Below are 23,335 nucleotides of genomic sequence, written 5' to 3' on the forward strand. Positions count from 1 at the left end.
CCAGATGTGGAACCTGACTCTTTCCTGCGAATCTCCTCGCTTATAATCAAGTCTCTGACATCATCAAACCTAAGTTTTTCTTTCCCTGCTGAAGCACTTAGGGAAGTAACCGTGCCGCTCCAACTCTCTGGTAAAGAAGATAACAGAATTAGGGCTAATACCTCTTCGTCAAAATCAATATCTACAGAACTTAATTGAGTGATTGTCATATTAAAATCATTCAGGTGCGTCGCCACTGCTATATTCTCTGTCATCTGCAGATTAAACAGTCGCCGCATCAGATGAACTTTGTTTGCTGTGGAAGGCTTCTCGTACAACGAACTCAAGATCTCCAACATCTCCTTCGTGGTCTTTGCCTTCACCGTGTGATGCGCCACGTTTCTGGACAGCGACAGGCGAATCACGCTCATCGCTTTTCTGTCCAATAGCTTCCACTCGTCATCATACATATCCTCCGGCTGCTCACCTAGGGGTTGGTACAGATCTTTACCGTACAGGTAATCCTCAATCTGCATCTTCCAGAAACCGAAATCCGAACCATCGAATTTCTCCATAGGGGTTTTTCCTTCTCTAATCGTAATTACCCTCGCTCGGATACCAGTTGTTAGGAATAATTGAAATTACTGTTAGGAATAATTGAAATTACGATAAACAAAAAATAAGCAAACACACAAGAATTGTTAACCCAGTTCGCCACTCGATTAGAATGACTACGTTGGATCGCTGCAGTTGGGCCCATCACTTCAGTTGGGCCTATATATATTAGTCTCCATAAGCCCAACAAATAATTCAAACTCTTTGTGACTATTCTTCTAAAGTAAAATAATTAAAAATTTATCTGGTGTGACAATGTATATATCAAATTGATGTGTTAAAACAATGTTATATTGATAGTTCCATTTATGCTAAATTGAGTTTGAATTACAAATATAAGTGAATCATCCAATAGAGTTTAATAGGTTACCAAATAAATGATCAAAAACATAATATATATACATTTAAAATATGAATGATTTAATCAATATAAATTAAATTAATCTAGATCAATTCTCATACATAACCGCGGATCTTCTTCACATCTTCGTCCAAATCCCATAATCAAATATACAAACTTTCCTTTTATTTTTGTTCATCTACTTTGAGTAGCATGAAAGAAGTTTGTATTCCTCCCCTCCTCTTACTTGGTTAGGTTCTTGTGTTTCTTTATTTTGTTATTTTCTTTAGTTTTTGTTCAAATATTTTATAAAATCTCTTTATGTGTATAAATTGTATCTACTCTCTAGTATTTTATTGTTTATATCTTTTTCGGATTTAGCAAAACTGGAAACGATTTATCGGTGGATCAGTAAATCTAGGTGGTTGCAATAAAAAACGATTCAGATCCAAATATTCGAAGTTTGGATTACAGATGTTTTTCAACAGATTTGTTTTAGGAGAAGTACATGTTTATAACTTTTATGGAATTTTTTTTTGTTTTTTGTAGTTGTTTTCATCCCTTAGTGGATCTTGTATTAGCTTTAACTGGTATTTGTGTAATGTTTTATTTCTGACCATTTTCTTGTTATATTTCTTCTTTGTTCACATATAAGCATTTTTCTGGAAAAAAAATAAAAAAAAAATCAAATGAATCTGATTAAGTGATGCGGACATCCTAACTGGCAGAACTGTGTTAGGGATTATAGCCAGTTAATCAACTGTAGCGCAGCGGAATTGCGGTTTAAAATTTATTTCTAATCCCTTTTAGTTTGATATTTGTCTGTTAACCATTGATTGAATAAAACCTTTTGGATCCGTTTAAGGATAAAAACTTACCCGGACTGTCTCTTCTAGAGAAGGCTGAAGAATCCACAAAGTAGTAAGATCTCCGTAGTCAGGTGCACGAACAGCTATCGAGCCAGAACCGGTGCTAGCCGAAGAACGGAGAATGAACTGGAGAGAATAAGTAATTTGCCAATAAAATCCCACTATACATGAATGGTGGCTGCGTTTTTTTGTGTGTATTGCTTTGAGCAATAGGTTGGCCGAAATCATGTGTATTAGGTTAGTTAATTAGGTTTTAGACTTTTATTATATATAGTGTAGTTATTCCTAAACCTAATTGGTTTAGGGTTAATTGGTTAATTACAAAACTAATCTAATCCTAACATAATCACTTAAATAAATACCAATAGTATTTATTCTATGCAATTAGTTACAATTAGATTAAATTTAATTACCCCAATTAAATAAATAACACTAATTAATAAATTGACGTATTAGTTTGATTAATTATTCACAAATGCAATTTCATTAATTTACAAATTAATTAATTACATTCCGTAAACTAATTAACCAATTAAATACTCAACGCCTAAATCCATTAATCAATTACATTGATACAAATTATCAATTAATCAATTAATTAACCACCAATTAATTACCTTAACATTTTACTGTCAACCAATTAATTAATCTCATCCCTCCAGTGTACCGTTCTATAAGTTCTAACTCAGATGTTCAATGTGCACGATCCTATGGGACTGTCCTTAGCTAGCAGTGGGCTCACGGCCCACAGAAAGTAAGTGGGTTCTAGCAAACCATTACTGCCCCTAACCAATACAGCTATTTCAGCAGTCTAAAGATGCAGAGACCCTGTAGTTATCTCTTAACGTCTTTTACCATTTGATATCGATATTATAAACTAGAGGCATGGCGGCTGTCATCCTCTCTGATGTTTATGATATTTCTTGATCTTAAGTAGATTAATGAATCAGATAAGTAAACTACTTATCAGGGTGTGGCCACACACTTATCAATCTCACTTATCAAGTGGCCTGTGATATCATCTCACTGTTATGTAAGTGGTAATTTCATCACTTCACTATCAATACAAATGTGTTCACCTGTTCACCCAATCATACCCGTATTTGGCATCCTGTTACAGACCTGTTAGGCATATGTCAAAGTGAACCGGCTCCCACATTGATATTATAATGAAATCTAGTCTGAAGACAGTCAGAGACCTACTTAAGAAAACTAATGACACATCGATCCAGTCACATGTTTACAACATGTACCCATATTCACAACTGACTTATCAAGTGCTATGGCTAGTATCAATTGCTACCATACAGTCGTCGAATATACAAGTTTGTGGTCCTAATCATTCCCATGATAGAATAGACTTGGGATATGGTTTTATGATTATCAATCAATGGATTCTCTATTCATATTATAGCACAAGATATAAATGAACTAGATTAATGCCTTTATTAATGTGACACAAAAGCATTTTATAAGAACCAATGCCTATGAACTAAGGCACACCAACAGTCTCCCACTAGAACTAGTTCCAAGCGGGTATTTCCCTAAACACTATAGATCTAGTACTACCAATTTCCTTGGTAAACTGACCAGCGACATTGTTCTCAGTGTCAACCCTCTACAATGTAATGTCACCGGGTAATGTGTTACTATCTAAGTACGCGTTTGGATCTCTTGTGTGACATAGGATCCAGTGCTTGTGCTATGACCCCTGTATTGTCATAGAAAACATCAACTGATCTTAAGAGAGTTTGACCTACTCCTAAATCAGTTATGAACTTCTTAATCCAAACTACTTCCTCTGCATCATCGCATGCAACGATGTACTTAGCTTCCGTCATAAAATCGGCAATGGTTGGCTACTTTAAGGATCTCCAACTAATGGCATCGCCATTCAGGAGAAATCCATAACCAGTATGTGACTGGTTATCATCCTCAAAGTCTCGATCAGTGTAACCTGATATTTCCATTCCTTCTACCCATCAAATACTAAGAAAAATATCCTTGGTACGGTTAAGGTACTTTAGGATTGCCTTGACTGTCTTCCAGTGTTCCTTATCGGGGTCTAACTGGCACCGACTAGTCATGTTTGGTGCAACACGCAACATATGGCCTTGTACATAACATAGAGTACATGATGGATTCTTGTCTATGTATGATACCTGACTCAAGCCTAGAAGTCGGTTGGATCTAACCTTGTAGATCTTGATCGGCTTCTCCTAAGTCTTTCATTGTGAAACATTTACTCAACCACTGCTTGATCTGGCAGTGTTAATATATTGCCTCCAATGAGCAGTATGTCATCGACATACAATATTAGGAAAGTGGATATGCTCCCACTGAATTTCATATACACACATGGTTCATCAGAATTCTGTACGAATCTACTTGAAACACCACATGTATAACCGGTTTAGCCTCCTCAATGTTTTGAGGATCTATATCGGTTCCCAAAGCATCCTCAACATAAGCTGCAGGAGTTTGTGAGTCTTGAATCTCAACTAGATCAATATCACTCCCACTGTCTACTTTGGAAAGGAATTCCTTTTCCAAAAAGATTGCAAACCTAGCCACGAATGTTTTATTCTCAGCTGGGTTGTAGAAGTAATAACCCTTAGTTTCCTTAGGGTAACCCACGAACTGGCATTTAACAGATCTGGACTCTAGTTTGCCACTTATCAATTTCTTGACATGTGCATCAAAGCCCCAAATCTTCATGAAGGAAACGTTGGGCTTTCGGCCCATCCATAATTCATATGACGTTCCTTCAACTTCCTTGCTCGGTGTATTATTAATTGTATGAGCAGCAGTTTCCAAAGCAAATCCCCAAAAGGAGATAGGGAGAGAAGCTTGACTCATCATTGAGCGGACCATGTTGAGCAGGGTCCTATTCCTCCTTTCTGACACTCCATTCCATTGGGGTGTACCAGGAGGAGTGAGTTGGGATACAATCCCACACTCTCTCAAGAATGAGACAAACTCTTGGCTCAATTATTCGCCCCCTCTATCAGACCGGAGCGCTTTTACTTTCTTGCCAAGTTGATTTTCTACTTCATTTTTGAAATCTTTGAATCTCAGAAGAGTTTCAGATTTATGTTTCATCAGATACACATACCCATACCGGCTATAGTCATCTGTGAAGGTAACAAAGTACAGAAAACAAGATCTAGCACTGGTGCTCATTGGACCGCATACATCTGAGTGTATCAGCTCCAACAGCTCCGTGGCCCTTACACCAGTTTTGGTGAAAGGCGCCTTTGTCATCTTCCCTCTTAAACAAGATTCACACGTGTCATAAGACTGCATGTCAAATGACCCTAGCGCTCCACTAGAGTGAAGCCTAGTTATGCGTTTCTCATTTATGTGGCTAAGACGACAGTGCCAGATATATGTAGGATTAGTCTTAATCCTTTTAGCTTTTATGTTATAGATTGATTCACTACGTTTTAGATCAAGGATATACAAACCATTTTCTAGAAATGTGGTTCTATAAACAATATTGCCACGATGTATAGAAATTATACCACGTCCAATATTAAAAATTAAAACCATAAATATCCAACATAGAAACTGAAATAATATTCCTGCGCATTGCAGGTACAAGATAGCAATTTCTAATTTCTAAAACTAATCCACTAGGTATCTCTAAGAATAATCTTCGATCTTTAAGGCCTCTACATGAGCGCCATTGTCGACTCGAAGATCCACTTCACCAGATCCCAGCAATCTCCTATTTCTTTGTCCCTACACATTTGAGCAAATGTGAGTACAACATCTAGTGTTTACAACCCAAGATGTAGAAATAGCCAGATTAAATTCAACAACATAAATACCTGAACCAGAAGCTTCGTCCTTCTGTTTCTCCCTTAGCTTTGGACACGCATTTTTCCAGTGTCCCTTCTCATTACACTCATGGCAGATATCATCTGCTGAGGCCAACCTACCTTTAGAAGCTGCCGCCTTCCTAGCATTGGGCTTGGCCTTTTGGGCCTTCGCTTTGGACTTAGACTTGGCCTTTCCCTTAGGTACGTTCCCTTTGTTAACCAGCAACACTTCTGGAGTCCTCTTGCAGGATTGCTCAGCAAGTTTCAACATGCCATGCAATTCTACTACAGACTTATCAACGCCCTGCATGTGGTAGTGCATGATAAACTGATTGTAGGATGCCGGAAGTGATCCAAGAATGATGTCGACTGCTAGTTGTGCAGGCACTGGTGAGCCAAGCCTTGACAATGTGTCAATAAAACCCTTCAACTTTAGCACATGTGTGCTAACAGAAGTCCCGGCTTGCATCGTAGTTCTGCATAGCGCCTTTGTTGTCAAGTATATTTCCTGATGAGCTTGATCTTGGAACATCCTTTTGAGTTGATCCATGATCTCAAAGGTGTGCTGCTCCATGAACTGTTTCTGAAGATCAGGAACCATGGTACCCAGCATAATGCATGACACATCCCTGTCATCCTTAACATGTCGGTCGTACTCCGCCATTCGATCAGCGGTTACGCCCCGACCTGTAGGACGAGCTGCTGGTAAGGCAGCAGTCAGCACATATTCCTTCGACTCGTGTCTAAGAACTATTTGCAAGTTCCTGGACCAGTCAAGAAAATTAGTCCCTGAAAGCTTTTCCTTTTCCAGGAGTGGTCTGAGTGAGTTGTTGCTTGTTGCAGCCATTTAATTTTCTTTTCATGTAATTTTGATGTGGAGTTTAATCTACGTGGAAGAAATTACATTAGAGTTTGAATAAAGGGCTTAAGCCAAAGATCAAATTAATAATCCATTTTAATTCGTTATTAGTGATATTTATTTGGCTGTCTTGACCAAGATCCACAATCCATCAATAATCAACCGAGCTAGGGCTCCACCGTCGACCATTGACGATTTGGTAGGATAGACTATCCAATCCTCCACAAGGACTCTTGGTTTGATGGGCTTTGTGACACTTAGCCCATCTGTGCTTAGGGCCCGCTCTGAGCTAATGCTACCCACGTTGAGTCCAACCACCATACACGTGTTAGCCATACCGAAGTATCCTAACCCTCGACGGCCCACTAATTACTACAGCATACCTGCTAGGGCACGTCATACACTGTAGCACTACTTGGGAGGAAGAGGTGTGAATCTGGAAAGCACTTTTAAACGACTCAATATTTCATTATCCGGATTAATTAAGTGATACGGCTTTAACATATAATTATCGCGGGTGATGATCTGGTGATCGTTGCTACTTATATTTCATGTTATACTAAGCAATTGTATAATCAAAATAAACATAGAGACTCTATGGGCCTTATAATACATCCTAGTGAAACTAGATATATTATCTAATCTTCACGGGCTTGCTTCAAGTTTCCTTGGGCTCCCACCATGGGCTTGGACCATCTGGGCTTCTTCACGACCAATTACAATTTTATGAATAGAACCTATTCTAAAATTACATTAATGAAAGAATGGCACGCATGCCATATTTCCCAAACTAAATTAAATTACAAACCGACTTTAATTTAGGGCTCATAGAACTCTATAACACATTACTACACGGTAAGACATATAAATATAATGCATGATCATGGCATTCCAAAATCATCTAATAAAGTTAAGCCGAGTTACTTAGGGTGAAATCGCCAATTTTTACCATATGTGACTAAGGCCCATAAAGGCCCAAACGGTTAACATCCATTTAAATACAAAATTATAATTTTGCTCCCACTGAATTTTAGGGTCGTCACCTATCTAAAATTTAGCTCTCCCAATTTAAACCGGTGTCACGGTCTATTGGGACAATTTCACAAATTAACCATATTCAATTTTATACAAATTATCAATTCGATCAAAAATTAAATATGCATGCCAATCAAAAACGTTTTAATACCAATTAATTTTTATTCAAAAACACGTTTAATAAATTAAACGGTATTAGGGCCCTGATTTTATTAAAATTACCCGAGAAAAATTTAAAGATTAAAATCAGTCCCATCAAATCCAAAATTAAACAAATTCTGAATTTTTAACAGACCCGGAACAGTGACGGGGCTGCTGTCCGCGGACAGCAGCCCCGTGGCTGCCGTCTGGCGGACAGCAGTAGTGTTGCTGTCCGCCCAACAGCAGCCGCGGGGCTGCTGTTCGCGGACAGCAGTCCCGCGACTGCTGTTCCTTGTCCGAAACTTTTTTTTTTCTTTTATTATTTAAAAAAAATGTTGCTGTATTTTTATTTAATTTTAAATTATTCTAAAATTAATTTCAGAACCAAACACACCAAAAATACAGACAGAAATAAAATTGAAAACTTCCTAGAACAATTTCTACACGAGGAATTAATAGGAAATTTCAAAACTTGATTTGGAAAAATAATAAAACCAAATCATATTAATTTTTCAATCAATCAAAACGGACTAAACCATGTCTCTGATACCACTGTTAGGGATTATAGCCAGTTAATCAACTGTAGCACAGCGGAATTGCGGTTTAAAATTTATTTCTAATCCCTTTTAGTTTGATATTTGTCTGTTAACCATTGATTGAATAAAACCTTTTGGATCCGTTTAAGGATAAAAACTTACTCGGACTGTCTCTTCTAGAGACGGCTGAAGAATCCACAAAGTAGTAACATCTCCGTAGTCAGGTGTACGAACAGCTATCGAGCCAGAACCGGTGCTAGCCGAAGAACGGAGAATGAACTGGAGAGAATAAGTAATTTGCCAATAAAATCCCACTATACATGAATGGTGGCTGCGTTTTTTTGTGTGTATTGCTTTGAGCAATAGGTTGGCCGAAATCATGTGTATTAGGTTAGTTAATTAGGTTTTAGGCTTTTATTATATATAGTGTAGTTATTCCTAAACCTAATTGGTTTAGGGTTAATTGGTTAATTACAAAACTAATCTAATCCTAACATAATCACTTAAATAAATACCAATAGTATTTATTCTATGCAATTAGTTACAATTAGATTAAATTTAATTACCCCAATTAAATAAATAACACTAATTAATAAATTGACGTATTAGTTTGATTAATTATTCACGAATGCAATTTCATTAATTTACAAATTAATTAATTACATTCCGTAAACTAATTAACCAATTAAATATTCAACGCCTAAATCCATTAATCAATTACATTGATACAAAGTATCAATTAATCAATTAATTAACCACCAATTAATTACCTTAACATTTTACTGTCAACCAATTAATTAATCTCATCCCTCCAGTGTACCGTTCTATAAGTTCTAACTCAGATGTTCAATGTGCACGATCCTATGGGACTGTCCTTAGCTAGCAGTGGGCTCACGGCCCACAGAAAGTAAGTGGGTTCTAGCAAACCATTACTGCCCCTAACCAATACAGCTATTTCAGCAGTCTAAAGATGCAGAGACCCTGTAGTTATCTCTTAACGTCTTTTACCATTTGATATCGATATTATAAACTAGAGGCATGGCGGCTGTCATCCTCTCTGATGTTTATGATATTTCTTGATCTTAAGTAGATTAATGAATCAGATAAGTAAACTACTTATCAGGGTGTGGCCACACACTTATCAATCTCACTTATCAAGTGGCCTGTGATATCATCTCACTGTTATGTGAGTGGTAATTCCATCACTTCACTATCAATACAAATGTGTTCACCTGTTCACCCAATCATACCCGTATTTGGCATCCTGTTACAGACCTGTTAGGCATATGTCAAAGTGAACCGGCTCCCACATTGGTATTATAATGAAATTTAGTCTGAAGACAGTCAGAGACCTACTTAAGAAAACTAATGACACAACCACCATATAGTTTTCTCGGGCGGATCGATCCAGTCACATGTTTACAACATGTACCCATATTCACAACTGACTTATCAAGTGTTATGGCTATTATCAATTGCTACCATACAGTCGTCGAATATACAAGTCTGTGGTCCTAATCATTCCCATGATAGAATAGACTTGGGATATGGTTTTATGATTATCAATCAATGGATTCTCTATTCATATTATAGCACAAGATATAAATGAACTAGATTAATGCCTTTATTAATGTGACACAAATTCATTTTATAAGAACCAATGCCTATGAACTAGGGCACACCAACAAACTGATCACACGTGCTCTGGCGGATCCTCAGACATCAAACCCATGGAGGTTATATCGAGGATGGCGGATCCCCAGGACATACGAGCGGGGTGGATCTAGGAGTACACAAAGAGGCGTATCAACATCTACCCTGGACGGATCTCTAGGTTTACTTCCTCCCAAAGTAATTCACCAACAACCCTGACAATCCGTACCTGTACCATTGTACTGATTGTTGGGGCGTATCACCTATTTTACCCTTTTAGGGATAGCCTTATTGAAACCCTAGTAGGGGTAGTCCTTGTCTTTTATTATCATTAGGAGGATGTATTTAAACCCTCATTTTGTAAGGATGAACCAACTTTTATCAATCAAAAATCATTCTCTTTGAGAACTTAAGGTTTATACCTTGTTATTGGGATTTACTCCTTCTAGTTTAGCTAGAGAAGAACCTCTTTGTTGGTTTACGATTAAAACCTTCATTTATTGCTTTCAATCTGTATCAGTTGGTATCAGAGCTGATCGTTTCCTGACCCGAAACTTCTTTTGGCAATGGTTCAACCCCGACAACCACAAGATTCCATGGAAACCAGTGACCGGAGGTATGAGGAGCTGAGGGAGCACCTCGCGGAGCAGATCCAAGCCAGCCATGAGCGGCAGAGGCAAACCGACCAACGGTTCCTGGAGCTAGCCACGTCCCTAGAAAACTTTAAACTGGAGGTTCTGGCTCTAATCCGACCAACCGCGGGAGGATCAACCCAAAGAAAGGAAGGAGTCCCTGAACAACAGCTTCCACAAATGGGTCCTAGGGATCCTGAGGTAAGAAGACCCAACTTTGTCCTTGTGCATAACGCTGATAGTGATAGTGATGACTTTGAGGGTATCAGGAATGATGATACCGTTAGAACTATGAGGGATGTTGGGCCTGTTGACAACCGACGTGTGGAGGTTGCTAGAGTATACCCAGGTCTAGGAAACTTTGATAGAGATGATGCCTTTAAGCTAAAAATAGACTTACCGTCTTTTGGAGGCGAACTGGATATAGAGGGATTCTTAGACTGGTTATCGGAAGTGGAACGTTTCTTTGAGTATGTTGGGATTCCTGATGAGAGGAAAGTAAGGCTGGTGGCGTATCGCTTGAAGGGTAACGTATCAGTTTGGTGGGATCAGATGAGGGAAGAGAGAAGAAGAGGGGGCAGAGATCCGATTCGATCTTGGCTACGGATGAAGGCGATGTTGAGGGAGCGGTTCTTACCGCCGGATTATGAGCAGTATATTTACAGCTCCTACAGGGGATGCTCTCAAGGGACCCGAAGTGTCCATAAGTATACCTCCGAGTTCTTGAGGCTTTCGACAAGGGCCAACTTGTCAGAAACTGAAAGCCAAAAGACCTCTAGGTATCTAGAAGGGTTGAGATACAACATCCAGGATCGTATTGGCACACAGATGGTGGTTTGGGTACAAGATGCCAGAAATTTAGCCCTCAAGGATGAGTCTCAACTAACCGGGAGATCTAGGAGATCCGCCATTACTGAGTATACGCTTGGAGGAAGAGATAACGTGAAGTCTTATGACAAAGGCAAGAAGGTGGCGAGTGCCAGTGGGGCCAAGATCAACAGTGTGGGAAGGGGATCTGTCGGAGATACTAGGCCGTACAAGGAAGCACCTATACCACCTAAGAGCATCAATCCGTATGCGAGGCCAGCGCCTTTTAAATGTTTTCGGTGCAATGAGCCAGGCCATAGATCCAATGAATGTCCTAGGAGGAAGAGCGCCAACATGGTGGAGAGGTATGAAGATGACTATGACAAAGGGGATGAAGTATTTTGTGAACCTTTAGGAGAAGATGATGATGAGGCGGATGAAGAGAGATACGCCATTCATGTGGTACGGCGTTTGTTAGTCTCCAGCCGGATAGAGGGAGATCAGAGGCACCGACTATTCAGGACTCACTGTCTTATGAAAGGTGGGCGATGCAATGTGATAATAGATAGTGGGAGCCAAGAGAACATTGTGAGCAGCAGCGCCGTTCGGAAATTCGGGTTGTTGGCGGAGGCGTATCCCGACCCCTATAGGGTGGGATGGATCAAAAACGTGGGTGAACTTAGGGTGACCCAGAGATGCAGGGTACCTATTGTGATTGGTGATTATAGTGATGAAGTCCATTGTGATGTGATCGATATGGATGCCTGCCACCTATTATTGGGCCGACCCTGGCAGTTTGATAACGATGCCACCCATGCAGGAAGAGAGAACACTTACAGATTTGTGAAGGATGGGGTGAAGTTCGTCCTTACGGCAATGATGAGAGAGCCAAAGGCCGATGAGAAGTCTACCTTAGTAGTCTGTCCTACACACAAATCATTTGTCAGCGAATGTGAAGAGAGCCAGATGGTGTATGTGGTAATGGTTAAGGCGAATCACGAACCCTCCCAAAGGGGCAAAAGGGAGATGCCGAATGAAGTGACCCGCCTACTTGACGAATATCAAGATCTGTTCCCTGAAGAACTGCCGAGTGGGTTACCACCTTTGAGGGACATCCAACATCATATCGATCTTATGTCCGGGGCTAGTTTGCCAAGCCTTCCCCATTATCGAATGAGTCCAAAGGAAAATGACATCATGAGGCAGAAAGTGGAAGAGCTCATTGAAATGGGATACATTAGAGAAAGTATGAGTCCATGTGCCGTCCCAGCCCTACTCACGCCCAAGAAGGATGGATCTTGGCGGATGTGTGTGGACAACAGGGCTATTAACAAGATCACTATCAAGTATAAGTTTCCTATTCCAAGGCTGGATGATATGCTAGACCAACTTGGCGGATCCCGAGTTTTCTCCAAGATTGATCTCAGGAGCGGTTATCATCAGATACGAATTCGATCTGGGGATGAGTGGAAGACCGCCTTCAAGACCAGAGATGGATTGTATGAGTGGTTAGTTATGCCATTCGGGATGACTAATGCCCCCAGTACTTTTATGAGGCTGATGCTTCGCCCGGTGATTGGAAAATTTATAGTTGTGTATTTTGATGACATCCTGATTCATAGCGAGACCTTGGTGGAGCACGTGGAGCATTTACGGATAGTGTTTGACCTGTTAAGGAAACACCAGTTATACGCCAACACTAAGAAGTGTGATTTCATCATGGAAAGCCTGGTTTTCCTTGGGTTCGTGGTTAGTGGCGATGGGGTCCAAGTTGATGGGGAGAAGGTAAGAGCCATCCGAGAATGGCCCACTCCGAGGAATGTGGGAGATATCAGGAGTTTTCATGGGCTAGCAACATTTTATCGCCGATTCATCAAGAACTTCAGTGCCATAGTGGCCCCGTTGACGGAATGTTTGAAGAAGGGAAGGGGGTTCGAGTGGGCGGATGTCCAAGAGAAGAGCTTCGCCCTGATCAAGGAAAAGTTGAGTACAGCGCCCGTGCTGGCGTATCCCAATTTTCATAAACTGTTCGAAGTTGAGTGTGATGCCAGTGGAGTTGGGATTGGTGGAGTCTTGATGAAAGAAAAGAGGCCCATTGCATATTTCAGTGAGAAGCTCTGTGAGGCACGGCAAAAGTGGGCCACGTATGATCAAGAGTTTTATGCTGTAGTGAGGGCGTTGAAAGTGTGGGAACATTACTTGGTGGGGAAAGAATTCATCCTCTACACTGACCACCAAGCTCTCAAGTACCTGGGAAGTCAGAAGCAACTTCGAAGCTCCATGCATGCCCGGTGGTCCGCCTTCATAGATAAGTTCCCCTATAAGCTTATCTATAAGGCTGGAAAACAGAACAAGGTGGCGGACGCCTTGAGTCAAAGGGTGTCACTAATAAAAACAGTCAACCTAGAGACCGATTGTTTTGAACACATCAGAGGAGAATACTTGGCGGATCCTGACTTTGGCAGTATCTGGGAGAAATGTCAACACCAGCATGGGGATGGGGTGTATCATCTGATGGATGAGTATCTCATGAGGGGCAACCAACTTTGCTTACCCTGCACTTCCATCCGCAAAAAGGTTATTCGTGATCTACATGGCGGATCCCTTGGAGGGCATTTTGGGCGAGACAAGACATATGAAGCAGTGAGTTCTCGTTATTTCTGGCCTAAGATGAGAAGAGATGTTGCCTACTTAGTAGAACGATGTTATATTTGCCAGACCGCCAAGGGACGCACTACAAATGCTGGCTTGCAGCTACCTTTGCCTGTGCCAGAGACCATATGGGAGGATCTGTCCATGGACTTTGTCCTATGGTTGCCCAGAACTCAAAGAGGCATGGATTCCATCTTTGTTGTGGTTGATCGGTTTTCAAAGATGGCCCACTTCATACCTTGTCATAAAACTAATGATGCCTCAGCGACTGCTAAGCTATTCTTCAAAGAGATTGTCAGGCTACATGGCGTACCTAAGAGCATTGTCTCGGATCGTGATACGAAGTTCCTCAGTCACTTCTGGCGAACGTTGTGGGCTCTGTTTGATACGTCTCTGAAGTTTAGTACCACCGCCCACCCTCAAACAGACGGACAGATCGAGGTGGTCAATAGAACTTTGGGAAACTTACTGCGCAGCAAATGTAAGGATAAGCCCAGGATGTGGGATGTGGTTTTAGCCCAAGCTGAGTTCGCCTACAACGGCTCTGTACATTCGGGAACCGGGAGATCCCCATTTGAGGTAGTATACACAAAGACCCCAAATCACGTCCTTGATATAGCCCATCTTCCTAAAGGAAACGTGACTGCCAACCAGCTGGCTAAGGATTATGTACAGATGCACCAAGAGGTGAGAGAGACTCTTGAGGAGAGAAATCAGAAATTAAAGGCTAATGCGGATGAACACCGTAGGGACCTACAGTTTGAAGTTGGGGATGAGGTTATGGTATATTTGGGCCAAGAGAGACTCGCCAACGCCAGAAGCAGCAAGCTTCGGCCTAGGAAATACGGGCCATATAAGGTCACCAAGAAGATCAATGCCAATGCCTATCATATAGCATTGCCGAATTGGCTCGGTAAAATATCACCAGCGTTCAACATCCGTGACCTTAGCCCGTGGAAGTCAGATGGTCCTTTGGAGTTCAACAAAGAAGAATCAGTGCCGAGATCTTTTAAAGAAGGATAGAATGATACGGACATCCTAACTGGCAGAACTGATCACGCGTGCTCTGGCGGATCCTCAGACATCAAACCCACGGAGGTTATACCGAGGATGGCGGATCCCTAGGACATACGAGCGGGGCGGATCTAGGAGTACACAAAGAGGCGTATAAACATCTACCCTGGGCGGATCTCTAGGTTTACTTCCTCCCGAAGTAATTCACCAACAACCCTGACAATCCGTACCTGTACCATTGTACTGATTGTCGGGGCGTATCACCTATTTTACCCTTTTACGGATAGCCTTATTGAAACCCTAGTAGGGGTAGTCCTTGTCTTTTATTATCATTAGGAAGATGTATTTAAACCCTTATTTTGTAAGGATGAACCAACTTTTATCAATAAAAAATCATTCTCTTTGAGAACTTAAGTTTAAACCTTGTTATTGGGATTCACTCCTTCTAGTTTAGCTAGAGAATAACCTCTTTGTTGGTTTACGATTAAAACCTTCATTTATCTCTTTCAATCTGTATCATTAAGTGTGTGTTTTCCCTAATATTTTTTTTTATTAGAATGCTGGGACGAGAATGAGGCCCAACGATGACATCCCGACCAGGTCGGCACCCCAACGAAGAGCTCCAAACAACCCGAAACGAACCAAAAAATGAAAAAATACAAAGAGAGAAAGAATTAAAGGAAACGAACGTGCGCTACATTATAGAGATCATCAAAAATAAAGGATTGACAGAATGACGGTGCAGAGTGCCACCACGTCAAATTAGCAGCCGTCGTGCCGAACTTCGCGAGGCGATCCGCAGCCCGGTTTCCTTCGCGGTAGATGTGCGAGATTCTGAAGTTCATAAGAGCGCACCGTGCCTTCGATAGAAGCCACTCCTGTCTGAGCTGCCACGGCACCCCCCCCCCCCATTCCCTTCCGGTGAACAGGCCAACCACGTATGACGAGTCTGATTCAACCCATAGGTTGTGCCACTCCCTCTCCCATGCCGAATCAATTGCAAAAAGAACTGCCCGAAGCTCAGCAATATGCGCAAAAGGACTGTCAATGCGGAATGCGAAGCAACCTCTAGCAAACCCTCTCGTATTGCGGAAGATACCCTCAGCACCTTCATGACCAGACGATCCCAATGTCGAACCGTCTGTATTTACCTTAACCCACCCGGCTGGCGGCGGCACCCATCTCACAATCCTGTAATCCGGTTCCGGCGGTGGTCGTGTGCGCTGCTGAACAGTAGAAAAACCGCAGCTGTCGCCTGCAGATTCAGCGATGTGCGCGATCAGGCGGGTTACCAAACTTTGGATTGAAGGAAGATCACTTTCAAAGATTGCTTTCACTATAAGAAAAATGACTATTAATATGTAAAATTTAATAAAGGTATAAAATACACTTATTAAAAGTATATTGCTCATACATATAATAAGACTAAATATCCTCACTATATTATTAGTAAGCAAACTTTTTTTTTTATTAAATTTGACTAAAATTTCCCCTTATTAATTCACTCTAAACTAAAATTTTTTTATTTTTATTTCCTTAATAAAATTAAAATCACTTAATAATTATATTAGTAATAAAAAAACCCCTTGTTAAAACATTTTCATTTTACAGCCCATCTACTTATTAGGTTTCCCCCTCAAAATTTCGTTTCCCTCTTTTTTCTTCCAAAATTCCAGATCAAAACTCGAATAGAAAGACGTTTCCCTCTTCAAATTCGGTTTCCCCCAAATTCTCCCAAATTTCAAACCAAAATTAAAATTGTTTCCTCTCAGAATTTCTCGACGTGTTTGCTCAATTTATTCACCTGCGCGAGCTACTTTCTATCACTGATTCACCACTGCGAGCTCGTCTGAACACCGACTACTGCTCAACCCAGACCACGATATCAGCTCCGATGGCCATCCCTTGAAGCAGGTACTTCTTGAACACTTCCACTTGCTTGAGTGCGTTTGAACATCCAAATTTGTTGTTTATCTTAGAAATTAGAAAGAGTATCTCCTTTACTCCCTCATATTGATTCCTCTAGTGTTTCTCTTGCTCTTGGTTTGCTTGATGAATTTAGGGTTTTCAGTTATCCTCAAATTAATTTTGGTCATGAAGTTGTTTAATTTCGTTTTTTTATATGTTTATTCTTGAAGTTCTAAAGGCTTTCCATCAGCTCTGTTGAAAAACCCCTTTTTGTTGTCAGTATATTCAGTTTTGTGTTTGTGGGTTCTATGTTTTTGGTTTCTTTTGTTTCTATTCATAAACCCTCTAGCATTGTTATAGGATAGGTCTTATCCAATGTTCAGTTTTCTTGTCAATTGAAGAAATATAATATACTGAGTTGTTTTAGGTTCAGTTTAAGAGGTTGCAATGAAGGAAATCACATTCCTAGTGGTGGGGTTGTTACATAAATCCCAAAAATTCAAGGTGGCTTGCTTAGAGTCCTGAAGGTAAGCAATCATGTTCTGCTTTTCATCCAAATTGGTATGGTTACATGCATTAAAAATGAAGAATCAAAGATCTCTAGTTAGTGGTAGTTTTCGTCCTTAAATTTTACAGTAATAGAAATATACATGGTTCCTTGTTAGTTGTCAGGTCCAATGAACCAGGACCTTAATAGAACTTTCCGTATCCCAAGTTAGTCTAACAATAATATTTGATATAGAAGAAACACAGATTTTATGTCTGAATGAGGATAGGAGGTTATTGAAGTTGAGTGCCCAAATGATCAAACATCAAAACCCACTTCAGATTTTTCATTCAAACATTGTACAGAAATTAAAGGTCTCAAACTTGGAGCCAGACCATTTGAACTTCTAAACGTCATCTCTTATCCACAATCCCAAAATCCCCAATACCCTTTTCCTTTTCCTTCAACTACAACTTTTTTGCCTACAAATTTCACCATTTTAGCCGGCCATGCTTGGTATACTCTGTATTAGTCTTTATTTTTGAATTTGAGTCTATGAAAGTGGTTGTGGATAGAATATGACCAGCATAGATACCTTTAGGAGAAGTGAATAAGAAGATCATTAGAGATTTAAGTGGTTCTGATCAGGGCCGACTCGGGACTACTTGAGGCCCTATGCGAAATATAAAATATGGGCCCTTATATACAAAAAAAAAAAAACTATAAAAATAAATAGATGTATTTAAATATAATATCATCCTCTCTTTTTTCGGAGGAATACCTTAGAACTTTTATAAATACATGAAAAAATATATATATTTATATACATGAAATTACAAATTTAATATTCATCTAAAAATTGCTCTAGCCGGTTGAGATGCAAAATCACTAATTAAACTTTTATATTCAATATCCTTTAATGTTTCATTTTCAATAGACAATAAAGCTAATCCATTGAGTGGGGACTCTTTTATCCTTCCAAAAATAAAATATGACAATATTTTGTACTTTCCAAAAACTGACAATTTTTTTTTTTACTTAAAATCTTATATATGTACAAATTTATCTCAGCTCTCTTTTCTGATGAAACACAAAAAGAGGAGATAATGATCTACTTACTAGCATTTAGTCAATTGAGTGGAGCCTCTTTTATCCTTCCAAAAATAAAATATGGCAATATTTTGTACTTTTCAAAAACTGACAATTTTTTTTTTACTTAAAATCTTATATGTGTAGCAAATTTATCCCAGCTCTCTTTTTTTACCAATTAACCAAACTAACCTATATATTACTATAATAATATATATGAGGCCCTAATTTTTAGGGGGGCCTAGGCAATTGTCTATGTTGCCTAGAAGCTCAGCCGGCCCTGTTGGTATTGATTTGTTTATAAAATAACCTTTTGAACTAATTAAAAGAAATAACATTAATAAAAAAAATGTAAAGTTTTAAACAATTGATTTGTTTATAAATAAGTGGAGGACTAGGATTTTGGATCACTTGGCCATCTCATGTGGACAATTATGCAAACATTGCATGTAAATTAACATAAGACATGTGATTTTTCTCAATAAAGTGGTAACTTTAGCCGAAAACCACTAAATCTACTTTAACTATAATTAGGTCGATGCTCGGGTATCAAAACTCCATAATTATAATTAAAAGCTATAAGAACTATGAAAAGATCGTAGGGGTAGTAGAGGATTCCCTACCTGTTTCTACGTCTCGATAGGCTTTTTCTCGCTCACCTTCTTTCACTTTCCGCAATTGTCACCACACATCGGCCATTTCTAACTCATACGTGGCTTTTAGGTCATCCATCTCTTTTTCCATGGCAGCTAAATTATGGGCGAACCTACTTCCTCTGCCATGAGTTGGTATTGAGAGTCTAATGGGTGGGGCCCTGCATGCTGATCAACTTCTTCATCATTGTTTCGGTGAAAATTCAAGTGAACTCGACTAGATTGAGCCATTGAATATTCTGACAAATGGTGGATAATCGAAGTCTATATTCACCACACTAATGATATCTTCTTACCTGAACTCTGTCACGTGCCAAGACGATGTTGATGATCCAACGTCCTGTTGGTTCCTACAAGATAATATGCAGGTTGGACGGGGCAAATTTGAGGCTAACTATTTGGGATAAAAGGCCAAATTTGACACTAACTATTAGGTGAACTGCAAATTGAACTCTAACATACGAAATGATCCAAATTTAAGCCTAATGTTTATAGGCCAAGATAAATATTAGCTTTATGTTACCGAGAAAATTTGAAAATAATGGTTTGAGTGTTTTTTAATTATCTTGTCGGACCTTCCAAACTCAATTAAGTCTAAGATATTTAATGTGTTACTAAAAATATATTAAAATACTAACAACCAAGTCTCGCTCAAACATGTTAACACAATTTTTTATAAGGTGACTAAATTTTTTATTGTGTTATTAATATAATTACAAACAACAACAAAATTATGAAACTGCTTCAATTTATCATAAAACTTGTTTGAAATTTATAATATGATAATTAAATAATAGTCAAACTATAGCCTTTTCAAATTTTTAATATAATAATGCTAAAATTGATCTTGTTTGGAAACGTTGGGATTAAAATTGAACTATTTCATGTGTTAAGGCTAAATTTGCACTTTTAAAACAAATGTTAGAGTCAAATTTCATCATTATCTATTTTTTTTAATTAAACCTAAGTGTTGATGTAGGGAACATATAAAAATCTATTAAATTAAATAAAAATGCAATTATTAAATTTTAAAATATATAAACAAAATGATTCCTCCACGTTAACCCTAACGGATAAAAGTTAATCACAAATATACCATGCCAGATCTCATATATAAATAAAACGATTGATGAACATAAACCCTAGACTCCCAAATCTCATATATCTGGAGCAACTTTCCACCAACATTGCCTCCTTTTATTAAGAAAGTTTCTTTTATTCTCTATCCCACTCATCAAATAAACAATAGCTTTCACTTATAGAAGAGTGGTTGCTCTGCATGCGCTTTTTCAGGAAATGTATGTATACTCTCTCTCATTAGTTGTATAGATGTTAATTTGATGCGATTCAAAACTTTGCCTACAAATTCCTTTCACTGATTTTTAGTTTCTTTTTCTAATCTATTGAAAGCTCCTCATTTTAATATATGTGTATGGCTTTCCAATTTAAACTTTGAGCAGCACCATTAAGTTTATACATATAATGATTTGTGGAATTTGTTCTTTTGCCTTTTGAAGTTTCCGAACCTACATATATTATTTGTATCCTTGCTTATGCAGGATATGGCTATTGAGTTATTTTTTTTAAATCAAAACCAAAGGAGAAATCCAAATAGTTCTACCTTTCAATGTTTAAGAAATAAAAAAAATAATCAAAAATATGTAGAATGATAGTGAAAAATGTGAATCCATCTAGAAAACACATGATTCTAACTTAGTATATATTGTGCAGGAAATATGACATTGAAGAAACATGAAGAAAATCCATATTAATATATGAGTAATTCAACAGATCTTGAGAAACACGAAAAAGAAAAAATATATTCTAGCACTGATTGCAGAATTAATGTGGCCAGCGAAAACCATCATTTCTTACAGCAAAGATGATAAGAGGCTTCAAGTAAGTTGAGGTTTTGAATTAATAATTTATTTTTATATTAACATGTCCATCTTACAATTAAATTTGCATTATTTTAAAAAGTTTATGTTTCAGAACAATTAGTTTGATTGATTGGTTCATTGTGTTATTAAGTTGTATAATCAAATGCCTTTGTAAAATATTACATATTTATTTTGAGAAGCTCATCTGTGGTCCTTGTTTTATATTGATATTTTGGTTTTGCTGGTTAATTTTTTTTTGTTGCTTAAACTGTTTAAACTTGATGAAACTCATATTGTACGCCATGCGTGAGTTTCTATGATTAGTTCAATTAGTTTTGATCTTATCCTCTTGACTAGATTATGGTTGTTCAACTTGTCATCAATTAGTTTTAGCCTTATCCTTAACTTCTCATCAATTAGTTTTGGCCTTATCAGTCAACTTAATTTTCTTATGGTCATATGTAATTCATACTATTTCAACTTGAGATTTATTGTAGTTAGGCTAATTCATCAAAATTTGTCAACTTGAGAGCCCAAATATACAATTAAGTAATTGTGATATTTTAATTATGCTATAAGTGGGTTTAAATTGGGTTAATTGTTATTTTTGTTATTAGTATTGGTTTGTTAGATGTGATAGTGATATTTTAATTATGTGATAAATGGGTGTAACAATATGATTCTCAGTGATTGTTATTGATATGAAGTTTAGTATTTATACAGAATACAGTTCACTCTGTAGTGAACTACTATAGTCAACAACTGAACCTATATTATAGGCTAGAGATAAATAACAGAATGATACAGATAAATGATAACTAAATACATAGTCTAATACACTCCCTTAGTCGAAAGGTTCGGAGGGCGAACGTTGAGACTATTTCGAAAATCTTCGAACAGTGTTGACGGTAGACCTTTGGTAAAGATGACAGCGATTTGATAACGAGATGACACGTGAAGAACACAAACTTCTCCTTTGGCAACTCGTTCTCGGTCAAAGTGAATATCCATTTCCACTACTAATTGAAGAAAATACACCCGATCGATTCTCCTCTAAATTCTGTCTAAGACGTTTTCCTCCAAATACTGCCGAAACTTAAAAACTCTTCGGTTAGGACTTAGATCTATGCATACGGATGCTATGTTTTAAATTTCGAGTGATTCGGACGGTCGAATCTCCGTAAATCAAAGAAACGGTAGAGAAACGGTTCAGGAACGATAAGAAAAGACCAAGAGGCAAAGAAAGAGAAAACAAAGTTGATGATGATCCTGATGATCATCTGTTTTCAATTAGAATATCTATCCAAAACTGGAGAAAATCCAGTTTGATCCTCCATCTTTATATAATCTTTTAAAAATTATCCTAACTTTTAATTTACACATAAAAACATCAAATTAACTCCAAACTTTTTCCATAACACCAAATTAACTTCACACACCTAATAATTATAATATCTATTACTATCAAGGTATAAATATATCAAAGAATTTTTAGAAATTGACATCTTAGGGTTTATACAGGTATTTTGTAAATTGAGTTTTTTCATGATTTTGCTTTTTATTGTGAAATTACGGTTCAAATGAAGCTATTGACTATGCTTCTATGTCAATTTCAGATTTTACTTGATTATGTTGATTTAAGGCTTAATTTGGTTGATTTACATATATACATATATGTTTTTGGTTTCAATATATATCTATATTGAACAAAATGAATTTGATTGATTTCTTACGAATTATTTTTGGATTGAGAAATCTGTTGCGGTTATTGTTGTTATTATTTTGGATTGAAGTCCAAATATGATTTTTATGATACAAAAGGGCTAATTGAAGCCAAATGATTTATGGTTATGAAATAGTTTGGAATTTGATTGTGAAAGGAAATTTGAGCACGTTATGATTTTATGATTTTATATCCATCGAGAGTTATGTGGATCGGTGGTTTTATATTTGAAGACCATGTTCAGTGAAGGACATGGCCTGTGTACACAGTGTGAAGACCTATATGGCAGCGAAGTGTTGGCTAAGACCATATGGGATAGGCAATGTTAAGAGACGTCTCGATTATATACACTACAACAAATGAGCACTTGTGCCATGAATCATGCCACGAGAATGTAAAATTCGTGGCATATTTTTAGTTAGCCACGGGAAAGATGGATTCCACCATAAACTTTTGATCACTTGATGTATTTATGCCACGGTTAAGTTTATTCCGTGGCAAACATATATTTGTGCCACGAATCTTGCCACGGTATTTTTTTTTTGTGTGGCTGAACTTGTTTATACCACGGGAAAAGTTTAAGCGTGGCATAAACTTACTAATGCCACATGTAATTTATTTGGTGGCAAACAATAATTT

The sequence above is a fragment of the Euphorbia lathyris genome, chromosome 4, assembly GCF_963576675.1.
Source record: "Euphorbia lathyris chromosome 4, ddEupLath1.1, whole genome shotgun sequence".
In the NCBI taxonomy this organism is placed as follows: Eukaryota; Viridiplantae; Streptophyta; class Magnoliopsida; order Malpighiales; family Euphorbiaceae; genus Euphorbia; species Euphorbia lathyris.